Source organism: Phoca vitulina, unplaced genomic scaffold, assembly GCF_004348235.1.
Source record: "Phoca vitulina isolate PV1807 unplaced genomic scaffold, GSC_HSeal_1.0 scaffold5, whole genome shotgun sequence".
Lineage (NCBI taxonomy): Eukaryota > Metazoa > Chordata > Mammalia > Carnivora > Phocidae > Phoca > Phoca vitulina.
Genome location: NW_022589708.1, coordinates 44,827,684 through 44,842,140, shown reverse-complemented (window position 1 = coordinate 44,842,140; position 14,457 = coordinate 44,827,684). Strand labels below are relative to the sequence as shown.

The 14,457-nt window shown below is 36.7% G+C and overlaps 1 protein-coding gene across 1 annotated transcript in view; it reads right to left on the bottom strand.

Moving 5' to 3' along the window:
• DIAPH3 (diaphanous related formin 3) overlaps nucleotides 1-14,457 on the bottom strand; it is a 484,064-nt gene that overhangs the window by 423,997 nt on the left and 45,610 nt on the right. The gene's annotated exons all lie outside the window — the stretch shown is intronic.

Here is a 14,457-nt window from a genome sequence, read left to right as displayed (position 1 = left end):
TCAATTTTATAAGTTCACCTGAGCTCTTTTTTCTTCCTCTGGACTTTATGCTTCAAATACATCTGAATTGATTATAAAAAGACATCTCAATATTTAACTCTAGGTGTACTAATTTTTATCATTTGATTGCTTAAACATAGTGTTTACCAAGGCAGAAAAAAAAAGATCAGCTCACTTGACAATACATGCAATATGTACTGTAAAGGCACTATGGAGACAAAGATGAGTAAAGTTGAATATCCACAGTCCACTAAAATACACTTCTCAGAAAAAATTCTCATATCAAAGTTCTCATTAAAGAAGTTCTTATAGTTCTAATGAATCAACAAGTAAAACAAATATCAGAGTCACTCATTTAATCAGTAATGGAGAATACATGCAGTTAAAAAAAAAAAAAATTAGCAGGATCAAGAATCTACCCTATTGGAAGGCCAGTCTAGTGAGGAACTAGCCATAACTCAAGTAACTAAAATGTAAAATGAAAAAGTCCTTCACTAAATACTTTAGGGAGAGAAAAATAGAACATATTAACTCTTAACTAGGGTTTTTAGAAAAAGTTTTATGGAACAGATTGTGTTTCATCTTCATTTTGGAGGCAGAAGAGGACTTTTTTTTTTTTTTTTTTTTTAAGAGGGTGGAGCACTTATTTGGGGGCAGAAGAGGACTTAAGCTGGAGTACATAGAACTAAGAGCAGCTTCTCAATTCCCCTAATTCAGAGTTTATTATGTTTGGAGTGAAATCTCAGATTTGAAAAATATTCACCACTTTCAAGAAGACAGTTTTAACTTTTATTGTACAATTCTACTCTGTACAATGAAAAAGAAAAGAAGAAACGTAAGTTTTTCACAGATACTCTGATAGGACCCCCCCCCCAAAAAAAAACCAAACATGAAGGAATCTACATATAAAAATGAGAATCCGGTAACACTACCAGATAGCAAAATTCATGAACAAAAATTGACAATATTCTCAGTAAAAAACAAAACAAAAAAAAATTTAAAGATGGTTACATATTAGAAATAAAGAATAAACCTAATAGATGTGCAATGCCCCTAGGGAGAAAAACCATAAATTTCTACTGTTTTAGGAACCAAAAAATCTAGAGATAACATACACAATAGTCACAGATGGGAAAAATTATCACAAAAGTATCCATTTTGCCTAAATCAATAAATTCACTGCAATTCCAATCAAGATCCCAACAGGGTTTATAATAGAACTTAATTGATTCTAAAATTAATACAAAAACACAAAGGCTCAAGAATAGTCAAGATGATTTTGAATAGAGGGAGGGTCTTAGATAATAAGGCTTATTATACAGCTATAGTAATTAAGACAATGGATGTAAATGAGAGCTAGACAAATAGACTAATGGACAGAATCAAACCTCCAAAATAAACCCACATATGTTCAGGAACTTGATGTTTACCAGTGGAGGTATGATAAATGAAGGATAACAATGACTATTAAATCAATGCTGCCAGAAAAAACAGTTAATCCATGTAGGAAAAAAAAACTGCATCCATATTTTACAGAAATAAAGATATAGAATCCTGAAATACAGAACAGATTTATGATGTCAGGATCGAGAAGGATTTTTTAAATATACAAAAAGCCAAGACCATAAAGAGATGGATAAATTGGACCACATGGAATTTTTTAGTTCTGTACTTTAATCCATCTACCCCTAAAGTAAAAAGACAAGACCCAGACTGGGACAAGATGCTTTACAGCTAACAGACAGACATGAGCATTAGTCCAAATAGTGACAAATTCTACAAATCAATATTAAAAAAAAAAAAAAACCTCCCAGTAACAAAACAGGCAAAAGATATGAACAAATTTATGAAGGAATAAACCAAAAGGCCAATAAATGTGTGAGATGTTCAAACTTATGATCATTAAAAAATGAATTAAAGGAGGAGGTAACCTGTTTACAATTAACAGACTTAAAATTACAAAGTTTTATGGTACTAATGCAAACTCAGGGACATTGTACAAATTAACCAAGTGGAATCTTCAAAAATGTCCAACTTATAGAATACAAGGAAAGACTGAAGACTATTCCCAAATGAAGGAGATTTAAAAAACCAGACAGCTGAATGAAACACATAATTCAAAATTAAACTCTTTTCCTACAAAGACCATTTTTGGTACTACAGATAAAACCTGAACAGGGTCTGAGGATTAGTTGATAGAAACTGATCACTGTTAACTTTCTGATTTGGGTGGTTGTATTGTGGTTATGTAGGAGGATGTCCTTATTTGAAGGGACTAATACTAAAGAGTTAGGAGATTAGGGAACATGAAGTCAGCGACCTACCATCAAATGGTTAAGAGAAAAATTTCTGTACATTGGTCATTATTATGCAGAAAAAGTTTAACATAGGAATGAAACCATCAGATTCAGGGTATTGTTCACCTTTGGGAATTAAGGAAGAAGAATGGAATTATGAGCATACAAGGCACTTCAATGATATCTGTGGTGGTGTTTGTTATGTTCTATTTTTTGTATACTTGAAATATCCTATTTAAAAAAGCATCTTTCAACATTACACAATGAAAATAGTTTCAAAAGTCAAACTGTAAATGCCTTTACTATTATCTAGGTTTCCCCACACTAAAAGCTGATATATGTATTAAACAGGTCATCTAAGCTCTTAATACCAGTAGACACCTAAAGCACATACTTAAGAGATAATGATAGCATTTTATAAATTGCGCTTTCCCATATTAGATAAAGCTAACATCTTCCCAAGAGAAGATTAGGGCATCACTATTCATACTTATGTACTCTGTGCAATTTAGGAACCATTTTTCTTCCATACTTACAAATGATGACAGGAAGTCCAGACTTTAAAAACTTTGTCAGAATAATTTTATCATTGGCACTCATTTAATGCCTGTTAATGATCACATCTAAATAGGTGACCTTTCTTGCATAGCTTTCATTCTTTCAGAGAGAAGTGAGAAATCAAAACAAACAGGAAGGGATGAATGCATGAAATCTCTCCTCCTATTCATTATTTTAATGTTTTTGTGTAACTGGGAAAACTGGCCATTAAAGCTAATTTCCATCCAAACAGAATTGCAGGTAAAAAGAATTGTGGTATCTTAGAAATCTTAAAGGTTAGGACCATGCATTTAACAGGAAATTGTTTAATATAAACCGGTTGGATGATGCTGCATGAATTTAATCTAGTGGGGAAGACCTATCGAAATAACAAAGGATAAGTTCTACAAGGGATTTACCTACAAGCAGCTGTGAGAAGCAGGTTTAATGAGTGCTAGGTCTGATAGAACATAGGAAAGTGTCAAAGAAAAGTCATGTTTGGGCCAGGATTTAAAGTGTGAATAAGAGTTCTCCAGCAGAGGCATGGAAGGGTGGATGGAAGGCCAGTGCAATAGCCCAGGGAAGAGGTAATGAAACCTTCAACAGAGAAGAAATAAAATCAGGACCTATTACCAACAGAAATGAATGGATGTGACCAATGACTGAGGGGGATCAAGAAGGATTCCCAGATCTCAGTGTGGGCTTCTGAGAGAGAATTAAGAAAGGAGCAGTTTTGTGAGGAATTTTTTGTTTCGTTTAAAAGAATATGACCGAAAGGGGAGGTCAACAAGATGGCAACATAGGTCATTTCCAAATTCAATACCCTCCACAAAGGCCATTAACTATCCATAGGCAAGATAGCACTGTGAAAATCCCAGAAACCAGGAATAAAGCTGAAGCATGCCCCTGACTGAAGAGATGGTAAGGACAGTATTAAAATCAAGTAAACAGGACACATAAAGGAAACAAGTTCCAGTAACTGATCCTAAAAAAAATAAAAGTCTATCAGCTGACAAAAAATTACAAATAATCTTCTTTGAAGAGTTTTAAAACAATATAGATAACTAAATGAAATTAGAAGATAGTATGAGCAAAATGAGTTCAAAAAAACAAACCGTCAAAAAAAAAAAGTCAAGGTATTCAAATATAAGTCATGTAAAATCATCTGGTCAAAGGAGCAAAACGAAAATAAAAAAAATGTCTATGGGACACCAACAAGAGAAACTAAATATCCATTGTAGAAATTTCCAGAGGAAAAAAAAGGTACAGAAAGTCTAAAGTGATAAAGGCTGAAAACTCCCTAACTTGGGGTGAGAAATAGACATCCAGATTCAAAACGTCCAAGGGCTTCCAAATAGGTTGAACCCAAAAAGGGCTACACTGAGACACATTATAATTAAATGCCAGAAGTCGCACACAAAGAGAATTTTGAAAGCATAAAGAGAAAAAGGGACTAGTCACAAATGATAGCCCCCTAAGACTATTAGCAGATTACCCAACAGACACTTTACAGGCCAAATGAGTGAAACATTCAAAGTGCTGAAAGAAAAAAGTCAACAATACTATATCCAGCAAAGGTATCCTTCAGAAATAAAGGAGAGATACGACTTTCCCAAAACAAAAGAGTTCATCACCAGTAACCTGCCTTACAAGAAATGCTAAAAGACATTCTCAAGGGAAATAAAAGGACACTGATCACCACAAAATAGAGGAAAATATAAAACTCAATTAAAAAAAGTTAAATTCTGATTTTGTAAGTCACTTATAATGCTAGTTTTAAAAAGCTAATAAACCTATGAATTATAACTACAATGTGTTATTGATACACAATACTAAAAGAAATGTCAACTGTAACATTCACAACCTAAAAGAAATAGTATAAAGTTTTTGTGCTATTGAAATTGTCAGCATAAAGCAGGGTGTTTTTGTTTTTTTTTAAGATTTTATTTAACAGAGATAGAAAGCACAAGTAGGCAGAGCAGCAGGCAGAGGGAGAGGGAGAAGCAGGCTCTCTGCTGAGCAGGAAGCCCGATGTGGGATTCGATCCCAGGACCCAGGGATCATGACCTGAGCCTAAAGCAGCCACTTAACTGACTGAGCCACCCAGGCGCCCCTAAAGCAGGATATTTTAACTCTAAGATATTTAATATAAGCCTCGTGGTAACCATAAGGGAAAATCTTTTGTATAGTACTACAAGGTTATAAGGTATTCATAACATGCTGCCACAAAAAGTCACTCACAAAAGACCACCACAATGAAAGAACAAAAGGATCTAAAAGAAAACTATTACAATGGCAATAGTAAGTCCATCTCAATAAACATAAATGGATAAAATTCTCCCAAAAGACACAAAATGGCTGAATGAATCTTAAAAAGATCCAATGATATGCTGCCTACAAGAGAATCACTTTAGCTATAAGGGCATACATAGGCTGAGAGTAAAGGAATGGAAAAATATATTCCAAACAAATGGTAATCAAAAGAAATCACTTTTGGGGCACCTGTGTGGCTCAGTCACTTAAGCATCTGCCTTCAGCTCAGGTCATAGGTCCCAGGGTCCTGGGATCAAGCCCCACATCGAAGCTCCCTATTCAGCAGGGAGTCTGCTTCTCCCTCTCCCAACTCACACATGTGCACGATCTCTTGCTCTCAAATTTAAAAAAAAAAAAAAATCAGTTTTATCCGAAAAAAATAGACTTTAGCTAAAAATGCTCACAAAAGATGATTATGTAATGACAAAGGAGTCAATTCATCAAGAAGCTAAAAACAATTCTAAATATTTATGTACCCAACATCTGAGAACCTAATTATATCCAGTAGATATTACAGAACTAAGGAGAAATTAACCACAATACAATAGTTGGACAATATAATACCCCACACTATCATCCAGACAGAATTTGTCAGGAAAGAGCAAATTTGAATACTATAGAATAGATATATACAAAGTCTACCATCCATGAGTAGCAAAATACTAATTCTTCTCAAGTACACATGGAACATTTTCAGGATTTAGCATATGTTAGGCCACAAAACAAGCCTCAAAATTCAACAAGATAATCTTATCAAGTATCCTTTCTGATCATAATGGTGAGACACTAGAAAACAGTAACAAGAGGAAAGCTGGAAAATTCGAATATGTGGAAATTTAACAATACCATCTTGCACAATCAATGGGACAAAGAAGAAATGAAAAAGGAAAAAATACCCGAAGACAAATGAAAACAAAACCACAACATACAGATACCAGTAAGATACAGCAAAAGCAGCACTATGAGCCAAGTTTACAGCAACAAATGCCTACATTAAACAAGAAATATCCCAGATTAGGGCACCTGGGTGGCTCAGTCATTGAGCAGCCGACTCTTGGTTGGGCTCAGGTCATGATCTCAGAGCATCCAGCTCTGTACTCAGCAGGGAGTCAGCTTGAGGATTCTCTCTCTTCCCCTCTGTCCCTCCCACCACTCACACGTGTGTGTGAATGTGTGCACTTTCTCTCTCCCCCACCCCAAAATAAATAAATCCTTAAAAGAAATATCCCAAATTAACAAGCTGGCTTTATAGCTCAAGGAACTGGAGAAAGAATAAACTAAGCCCAAAGTTAAAGAAATAATAAAGATTAGAACAGAAATATAATAGAAAATATTTTTAAAAATGGGGGGGAATCATGAAACTAAGAGGCAGATTTGGAAAGAAAAAAAAAAAAAATGATCACCTCTTAGGTAAAGAGAGAACACTCAGAATCTGAAATCAAAGAGGACACATTACAAATGCTACCACTGATGACAGAGGGTCACAAGAGACTACTCTGAACTCTCTCTCTCTCTATATATATATATACACATATATATACACACACCAACAAATTGGACAACCTAGAAGAAATGGATAAATTCCTAGAAACACACAACTTAGAGACCAAATCATGAAAAATCTGAACACACCAATAGAGCACTGAAGTTTAATCAGTAATCAAAAATTGCCCAAAGCCAAGACCAGATGGTTTCACTGGGTAACCAAACATTTAAAGAAGAATTAACATCAATTTTCCTCAAACTCTTAAAGACTGAAGAGGAGGGAACACGACCGAACTCTTTACCAAGCCATCATTACACTGATGCCAAAGCCAGACAAGACACTACAAGAATACCATAGGCCAGGGGCGCCTGGGTGGCTCAGTCGTTAAGCGTCTGCCTTCGGCTCAGATCATGATCCCAGGGTCCTGGGATAGAGTCCCGCATCGGGCTCCCTGCTCTGCGGGAAGCCTGCTTCTCTCTCTCCCACTCCCCCTGCTTGTGTTCCCTCTCTCGCTGTGTCTCTCTGTCAAATAAATAAATAAAATCTAAAAAAAGGCATTTAAAAAAAAAAAAAAATACCATAGGCCATTATCACCAATGAATTTAGATGCAAAAACTCTCAACAAAATACTAGCAAACTAAATTAAACAGTACATTAAAAGGATCATGTGCCACGAATAAGTGGGATTCATCTGACAAAATTCAACATCCATTTGTGATAAAAAAACTCAGTGAACTGGTAATAGAATGAGCATACCGCAACATAATAAAGGCCATATGACAAGCCTACAGTTCACCAGTACTGAATTGGTTATAGATTGAAAGCTTTTCCTCCAAGATCATGAACAAGACAAGGGTGCCTACTCTCACCACTCCCATGCAACTTAGTACTTTAAGTCGTAGCCAGAGCAAAAGCAATAAAAGGCATCTAGATTGAAAAGGAAGAAGTAATACTGTCAACTATTTATAGAGGATATTATATATAGAAAACCCTGAAGGCTCCACCAAAAAACTGTGAGAATAGATAAATTCAGTAAAGTGGCAGGGTATAAAATCAACACATAAAAATCAGTTGCATTTCTATATACTAACAATGAAATGTCTGAAAAAGAAATTAAACAATCTCATTTACAATAGGATGAAAGTCAATAAAACAGGAATAAATTTAGGGAGGTAAAAGACCTGTACACTGAAAAATATAATGCAATGATGAAAAATATGAGGACACAAATAAATGGAAAAATATTCTATGCTCATAGGTAACAATTACTATTGTTAAAATAACCCTCCTACCTAAAGGCATCTATAAAATCAATGCAGTCCCTTTCAAGATTCTAACCACGTTTTTACAGAAACAGAAAAATAGTCCTACACTGTTTGTATGGAACCACAGAATACCATGAATAACCAAAGCAATCTTGAAAAATAAAGCTGGAGGCATCATGCTCCCTGATTTTGAACTATATTACAAAGTTACAGTAATCAAATTATTATACTGGCATAAAACAGATATATAGATCAATGGAAAAGAATCAAGAGCCCAGAAAGAAACACATACATATATGGTCAATGTTTAACAAGAAAGGCAAGAATACTCAATGGGAAAGATGTTCTCTTCAATAAATACTGTTGGGAAAACTGGACAATCACAGGCAAAAAAGAAACCTGCAACCGGACCCCTACCTTACACCACTCAAAAATTAACTCAAAATGGATTAAAGAGTTAAATTTAAGACCTAAAACTATAGAACTCCAAGAAAATATAGGGGAAATGCTCATGGACATCGTTTTGGGCAATGCTTTTTGGATAGGACAAAAAAAAGCACAACCAATAAAAACAAACAAGTAGGCTTTCATCAAATTTGCACAGCAAAAAAAAAAAAAACCAACAAAATGAAAAGGCAACCTACAGACTGGGATGAAATATTTACAAACCACACATCTGACAAAAGGTTAATATACAAAATACGTAAGGAACTACTACAACTCAAAGCAGAGAAAGAAATATTAAAAAGTGAGAACAGAATAAACCTCTATTCCAAAGAGGATAAAGTAGTGGCCAAGAGTTTCATGAAAAGGCACTCAACATCACTAATCATCAGGGAAATCCAAATCAAAAACCACAAGGGATATCACTTCATACCTGCTAATATGGCAGTTATCAAAAGGGTATCAAGTGTTAGCAAGAAAGGAAAAGAGGGAACCCTTGTGCACTGTTAGTGGGAATGTAAATTGTTACAGTCACTGTGGAAAATAGTATGGAAATTCCTCAAAAAAAAAAAAAAAATTAAAACCAGATCTCAGCAATCCCACTTCTGGGTATATATCCAAAGGAAATGAAAACCACTCTCTGGAAGAGATACCTGTACCCCCCCTTGTTCACAGTATTATTTATGATACTAAGAAATGGCAAAACCTAAGCATCTGTTCAGATAAATGGAAAAGAAACTAGTGTATATATATTCATAATAGAATATTACTCAGCCATAAGAAAGGGAATCTGCCATTTGCAACAGCATGAATGAACCCTGAGGGCATTATGTTAGGTGAAATAAGTCAAAGAAATACTACATAGAATTACTTATATGTGCAATCTAAAAATAACAAACTCCTAGAAACAGAAGATTAGTGGTACCAGGAGCTGGGAAATGGAGGAAATGGATGCAGGTGGTCAAGGAGTACAAATTTACAGTTCTAAGACAAGTAAATTCTCAGGATCTAATGTACAGCTTGGTCAATCTCATTCTGTATTACATGCTTGAAAATTGCTAAGAGTAAATCTTAAGTTTTTTTTTTTTAATTTATTAAAGGGGTTGGGGGAGGGGCAGAAGGCAAGAAAACCTCAAGCCGACTCCCCACTGAGCGCAGAGCCCAACAGGGCTCGACCCCAGGACCCTGAGATCATGACCTGAGCCAAGAATCAAGAGTCAAGACTGAACCACCCAGGATCCCCTAAATCTTAAATCTTAAAAGTTCTGACCGTGGGATTGAGGGTAAGGAATGGTAACTACGTGAGGTGACGGATGCGTTAACTACCCTTACTGTGGTAAGCATTTAGAAATAGATACGCTCCAGTCACCATGTAGTACACCTGAAACTAATGTAACATTGTGTGTCAACTACACTTCAGTAAAGTATCTGTGCCATTACAAAACATTAAAATATATATATATGTGCATTTATCAAATCACATTGTATACCTTAAGCTTACACAATGTTATAGGTCAATTTTTTCTAAATAAAAAGTTGGAAAAATATCAAAAGGATGAGATCAGTTTCTGGTTTGTTGAGGTTTAGCATCTTTTACAGAGCTTGATTATAGCTGCTTTTTGAAGACAGCTAAGCATCAGAATATTGGGGATATTCTAACATGAAAGGGCTCCCATCCCCCAAGAGAAATGTGTAAGGAACCAAAGTGGATAAAGGTAAGAGGACCAGAGGCAACACTCTGAGGAAATGAAAATCAGAACAGGAAACCTGGAAAGCAAACTGGGGTAAAAACTGGCCAGAGAAGATGAAAATCAGAAGGCAAGGAGTGTCACGGTAACTAAAGGAAAGAGAAATGCAGACAAGAGGGGGTGGTCAGCAGTGTTACATATAAGATCTAATGATTAGAAAGCCACTTACAGTTAGGAGGGTAAACATCTGGAATAGCAAGAAAGAACCAAGTAGGTTATACTCCGAAGAGGACAGATGCTGAAGGGAATGAGATAAAGGACAGGAGCAAGGGGCAAAGGATACATTAGCTTCCCGTGGACAGGATGTGCATCCTAGGGAAGCAGCAGCCCTGGGCCATCTAAGAGGTCCTGCATCCAAAAGGTGACTCCAGCAAAGGAATGGGCTCATGGAAGGCCAGGGCAGAAGACCAAAGGAGACCTCACCAGTGACAAGGGAACTGTAGGGGAGACTGGGCAGCAGGGGGCACAAAAACGCCATAGGAGAAAAGAATCAGCATTTGTTAATCTCCTATACCTGTAAGAGGCAAAATGGTCCCCCAAAGACATCCATGCCCTAATCTCTGGTTCTATAAAGGAGTTACATTACATGTTAAAAGGGGACTTTGCGACATTATGTTGGGTTATCTGGGTGAGCGTAATCTCATACATGAGCCCTTAAAAGCAGAGAACTTTCTATAGATCAGACAAGAGATGCCAGAGGAGGCGGCTTAGAGATTCGTAACAGGAGATGGATTTCATGTAACTGAGAGGTAGCGGCCCATACAAACGATAGGAAAGAGGCCTCTGGAGCTAAGGCAGCCCCCAAATCACAGCCAGGACCTCAGTCCTACAACAGCGAGGAACTAGATCCTGTCACCATGAACTTGGAAGAGGTTCTTCGCAAAATCATCCAGTAAGAGCCCAATCAGACACTGATTTTAGCCTTATGAAATCTGAGAAACCAGGTGAGCCAACCTGGACTTTGACTTGCAGAACTAGGAGACAGTACGTAGGCATTTAAAGCCACCAAATCCGTGGTAATTTGTTACAGCAGCAATAAAAACTAACATCACCCCAGGACGCCAATGCCAGGTTATAAACACCGTAGGCCAGAAGCATACCCTTATTCCTCCTCTCCTCACCTCCCATCTAGTCCTAGAGGAGACAGACGCAATCTGGAGAGTAGAGCACAACCACATGAGGTGAAGAAAAAGAGGCCAAGCTCAGTCCCCAACCACTGCCCCGACTAGAGCCTTGAAGGGGAGCCAGCCTGTAAGGGGGAAAGGGAGAGCTTTTTTTGGATCGAAATTGTTTTTATTATTTTTGCTGTTTAATCTCAAAGCCAAGAGAAAGCTTTGAGACCTGCCTGGGATTTCACCTAGGAGCAAGAAAATAAGTCAAGGGGGCTGATATAAAGAGGCAACAGCTACAATGATCAAGTCATTTTCAGCTTGTATCTACCATGCTCAAGTCACTCAAAAACCAGTTAACATAGACCTACAGTGAGTCCAATAGTAAACACTGAAACTTGACTTCCAGAAATCAAAGTTGAGTATACAAGATGTTCTCTCAGCTATTTCACAAAGCTAGATCCACAGAGAAACCAACAGGGGCTTTCAGATAACAATTCCACTTTTACCAAAAGACAAATGGGAGAAAGAGCCCTTAAGTAGTGTAAGTATCCATCATTGCTTAAAAAAACAAAACCCAACCTCGACCCAAAAACCCACTGAAACTATTACCCAGAGACCAAGTAAAACCACCTCTAAAATAAAAGTGAAAGGATTACAAATATTCAAGTATCATACTCTACCTCTCATTATCAAGTCTGCACACTGAAGACTATTAAAAAAGGTTCTGTAAAAAGTTTTTACATAGAAATTACTTCAATACCTTTGATAAAGTTAAATAAGGTTTTAAAAATTGCAATGTCAAAACTAAGAATTTAGATGCAAATTTTAAATGGTAGGAAACCCCTGTAGTTACAAATGCCAATACGTTAAGATTGCAGATTCAGTGTGGCTTCTTCCAAAGAACAGAAGTACGAGGGACGGGTGCCTAGGTGGCACAATCGGTTAAGCGACCAACTCTTGATTTCCCCCGAGGTCATGATCTCAGGGTCGCAGGATGGAGCCCCACATTGTGGGGCTCCGCACTCAGCAGGGAGTCTGCTCAAGATTCTCCCCCTCCATCCTCTGCCCCTCCCTTGCTCTCTCGCTCTCTCACTAAATAAAAGTTAAAAATTTTAAAAAGTGCTAGATAGGTAGGTACAAATAAAAAAAAATAATCAAACTCAACACTTCATCTAGCATTCTCTATAGACATAGGAACAGCTTTAAATTTGTCTAAAATGCAGTACCGTGTAAAGCCTGACAAATATCAATCATCTACATTTAGTGAAGGGAAAAGACCCTTCTCAGCTCCAGAACCATCAGTGGATTTTCCCCTAGAATTATTGTCATACAGTCAAGCAATCAGAAAGGGAAGAACAACCTAGTTCTTTTTTTTTTTTTTTAAACAAGACCTTAGTTCTCACAAACTCACTTATTAGCAAATCAGGCAGCCCTGACCCATCAACAATTTCATTTTACTGCTGCTGAGTAAAATGAGTTTGATTGCAAACGATTTTCTGCCAACAGGGATACCTGTTTAAGATTTAACAAGCTATCAGGCCCAGTTATTAAATATGTATTGTGTAAACACTTCAAGGATGTCAATATCCTTCTGCCCTATACATAACTACAAACATTGATAGTCTTACCCTTCTCTGGGTAACTTACCTTTTTCAGAATAACTGAAAAATACCTCAAGTAATCATGGTCAGTACAGAATACCGTGAACTATATTCAGTACTCTAGGTAGTTGCACTTTTAACAGCTTGTGGTGCTAAGATGTGGCCTTGTAAACACGTAACATCAACAGCCTACTCACTTTTACTGAGATAGCACCAGCAGTTATGATCAGAAAGAAAAACTTAACGAAGTAGTCACCAAGGAATGAAAGAAAGTACCATTCTAGAATCTCCTAGGTAATTTATGTGAGTGGTTGACATATGGTACACGGAATGAGGAGGTAGCTAAGGGCACTTTATTATCTTGAGTCCTCCAAGGTGGTATTGAAAGAGAACTACCATTATACAAGCCTCACTAACAGAGGCAAAGAGGCCAGCAAAATATAACACAAAAACAAAAGTGCTCACTTTGGCGGCACTTATACTAAAATTGGGGGAAAAAAACAAACTTTTTTGTTCAAGGTTGAAATGATATCAACTCATGGAGATGAAAGAGTTAATAAAGAGTTATACATGTGTGGTTAATTAAAACCAAAATGAGCACTTCACCAAGAGCTGACATAATAGGTAATAATGTCCCAAGCCTAGGGTTCATGCAAAACAATACTAATGAAATGTATGCTCAGTGATGAAAAGTTAGGAATCACTGACACTAATTAATCCTATGGAGACACAAACTAGGCATTCTCTCTTTCTGGGGCCTTCTAAAGCTCCATGTGTAACACTGGACACAAATATTTGATGAAGAAAATAAGGCAGTATAACGGTAAATATTTTGTTGATTCCAGCGGAATAATGAAGAGGCCAGCTATTAACTTTCTCAAATTTCAAACACATTTTACACTCTAAATAAGTGAATGTCCCTAAAAACTAATAAGGCTGTCAAAACCAATAGACGAAATAAAATAGATAAAATAAGTCCTGAGTTGAAGTATTATACAACTCTTCAGAATGGCATACAAAATCCTCTCATAATCGGCCCCAAATTACCATTCTAGTCTAATTTTTCAAACCTCTCACATGTTCCCCCATGAGCTATTTGTACCTAGCTCTGTCTGGGCTCACTGTCATTTCCCCATCTTAAGAGAATGCCCTTTCCTTCTTATTCCAACCCTATAAGACCACACCTGCCTCTAAGTCCATCTGCTCTATGAAATTTCCCTAAGCTACTATAATAACCTTTCAATTTTGGCTTCCCCTGAAGCTAACGAGGTATCTCAAAAATTATTTTCTTCCTACTCTGAACTTATAAAGAACTTAACCATTAATGACCACCCTCTGGCATTTCTTACTCATTTTTTTCAAATGTTTGTTTTGACTCCTAGGAGATAAGCAACTTGAGGGTAAGAACTATACATGAACTATTTAGATGCAATTAGCATTCATTTTGTGATAAATGATTTTGAACATACTTAACATACTGGGTTGTTGGTGAAATTAGGTTAGCCATGAGCAGAGTCAGGATCACCATTTTTTTTAGAAGCAACGGAATGCGGCTTCTAACACTATGTGTCTCCACCAGAAATGGCCCCAAAATGAGTAAGTTCTAGTCTCCTCAGATATAAATGTTCTAGGACTATATGAACCTGGTTATCCT